Source organism: Moschus berezovskii, chromosome 3 (genome assembly GCF_049115385.1).
Source record: "Moschus berezovskii isolate FMDL1 chromosome 3, NW_MosBer_1.0, whole genome shotgun sequence".
Lineage (NCBI taxonomy): Eukaryota > Metazoa > Chordata > Mammalia > Artiodactyla > Moschidae > Moschus > Moschus berezovskii.
Genome location: NC_142462.1, coordinates 92,437,122 through 92,439,765, shown reverse-complemented (window position 1 = coordinate 92,439,765; position 2,644 = coordinate 92,437,122).

Sequence of the window (2,644 nt, the reverse complement as noted above, 5' to 3'; positions counted from 1 at the left end):
AATCCCACTCATGGGCTTATATCTGGAGAAAACCATATTTGAGGGAACACATGTACCCCAAAGTTCGTTGCAGCAGTATGTACAATAGCCAAAGCAAGTTTCCTCTCTTGTTATTCTTGTTTAGTCACTGAGTTGTGCCTGACTTTTATCGACCCTATGGACTGTAGCCCAACAGGCTCCTCTGTCCATTGGCAGGTGAATTCTTTACTGCTAGAGCTTCCCTGTTGGCTCAGATGGTACAGAATCTGCTTGCTATGCAGGAGATGCAGGTTCCATCCCTAAGTCAGGAAGATCCTCTGGAGAAGGAAATGGCAACTCACACTAGTATTCTTGTCTGGGAAATCCCATGGACAGAGGAGCCTGGCAATCTGCAGTCCATGGAGTCAAAGAGTCAGACATGACTGAGCAACTAATCTATCTTCTTTACCGCTGAATGACCTGGAAACTCCCTGACTTCTTTACTTACTACATTATTTCTTTCCAGTGAAGAAATATTTCCATATCTTTAAGATGAGAGTGACTTATTTTGTTTAAAGAGGTCTGATCAAATTAGTGGGAAGCAAGGAGTGGAGCCGATCTAAACTGGATTTCCTCTATCTTATATATGGTTGGTCTTTTTTGCTTTCAAATGAGGAACTTCTGTTTAGTGTCCTAAGAACTTGTTTCATACACACTGAAGCTGATTATAAACAAAGAAACAAACAAAAAGCCTCCTTGGTTTTAAATGAGAGAGTGTTTTATTCTAATACGTTAAAACTTTTCCTTTAAAAGGATTCATTAGAGAAAATAGAAAATATACAATCACTTATTTTTTCTCCATTTTACCATGAATTGAACTTCTTGTTTTATGTCTCTGTTTATAGAAATACAGAGAAATGCATATAAGGAGTGTTCTGTCTGTTAGTATTATTACTCAATAGAAAAAAAAAAATGGTTGAAAGACATGAACAAATATTTCACCTTAAAAGAAGTTGTAAATCTACACACAGAATAAGGCAGGATTTCCACCATGTTGACAATCAAGAGGGCAGCTATGGTGATACCAGAGTATATACATGAGGAAAAGACAGATGCACCCACATGTCCTTAAGAAAATCCTCAATGAATCCCTGGAAGAAGCCTTTAGTAAGGAAGCAGTACGTTTTCTGTTTTGCTGTGTTTGTTTGGTTTTTTCCCCCAATAGAAAGTGAGTCAGTGGAAAGCCACATGATACTAGGTAACAAAATATGGGCTCTGAGTTCAGAAAAACCTGAATGACTCTTACTTACAAAATAATGACCATGAACAGACAAATTAACCTCTCCAACCTATAAACTGTGGACTCTAACTGTTCCTTCCTCCAAGCACTCTTAGATGTTTAATGGAATTCCTGATGAACAGTAGAAACTGAGTCCCTATTCCATCTGCATCTAATCACTTTGTGGGGAAGTAAATTTTGAAATGAATGTCAGTGTATTTGTGTATGTGTGAAATCTATGATTTCTGCAGTAGAGCTACCACTAGTAGATGCTAATGTTATTGAGAACTTGCATGGATGAAGCATGATTAATTCATTTACTCATTTACCCTTTGGGGTCACAAAGAGTTGGACATGACTGAGTGACTACGCATAGCACAGCATGAAAGTACTAGTTTCAGTCCCACTTTACAAGTAAACTGAGCACAGGGCACTGTGACTTCATTACGCAGATGAGGAAATGATGGCACAGAGAGTTCAAATCACTGCCTGATGTCACACAGATGCTAATACAGATCCAGGGTTCAATCCCAGACCCTTGGGAGACATACTCTGTGTGCTTCACCCTCCAGCGAATGACCTTCTGGTGCTGGAGCAGTTCTCACGGGGTTAATGTGAGGATCAGGATCCAGTGCTTGTGAGACACTGGTACAGTCTGAGCACACACGGTGCAAGGCATGATGGGTGTCACACTGTCACCATCAGAACGTCCCAAACCAATGAGTGTGAATGTGGTGGCTTTGAAAGAGAAGGACCCTGGGCACCTTCATTTGGCGGTGGCTCCCCTTGGAACCAGTGCCCCAAAGAAAGCACCATGGCCACCATTTCAGGGAAAGACTTAGAAATATGGTATTGACCCTTATTACAACCATGCAGAATTTGATAGCTCAGTTGTCATGATGTTTCTTACCTTGGTTAGATTTCATAAAATTAAAGTACACACAGACAAATGTGTGGATTTTTTATTTATTTTTTTACTCATTGTGCCTAATATGAAAAAGAAAGTACAGAGTTCAAGTAGCAAAGCTGGCTGCCCCAGGATGTGTAACAGGGACGGTCGAGACCGTGGTCGTGGGGAAGATGCTGAGGGAGGAGATGGGGAGCTGCCCGCTTTGTGCACCCTGGAGGCACGAGGACTCGGGGTGGAAGGAGCTGATGAGGTTGGGGACAGTGGTGGGAGAGGCTCTCCTGGACCCGCCCTGGTCCTTGCTCCCTGAGTAATAGCAGAATTCCTTGTTACAGAATAGAACTGTCTGTTTGCCCAGCGTTTGAAAAATTGTTACACAATAATGACATAAAAGGGGAAAAAGCACATATGTACTGAGATAACCCAAATCCAAAAAGCAAGCAGAGAATTTCAGTAATGACAGATGATTAAGGAAAGCTGACTCCTTCGGGGACCCTCTG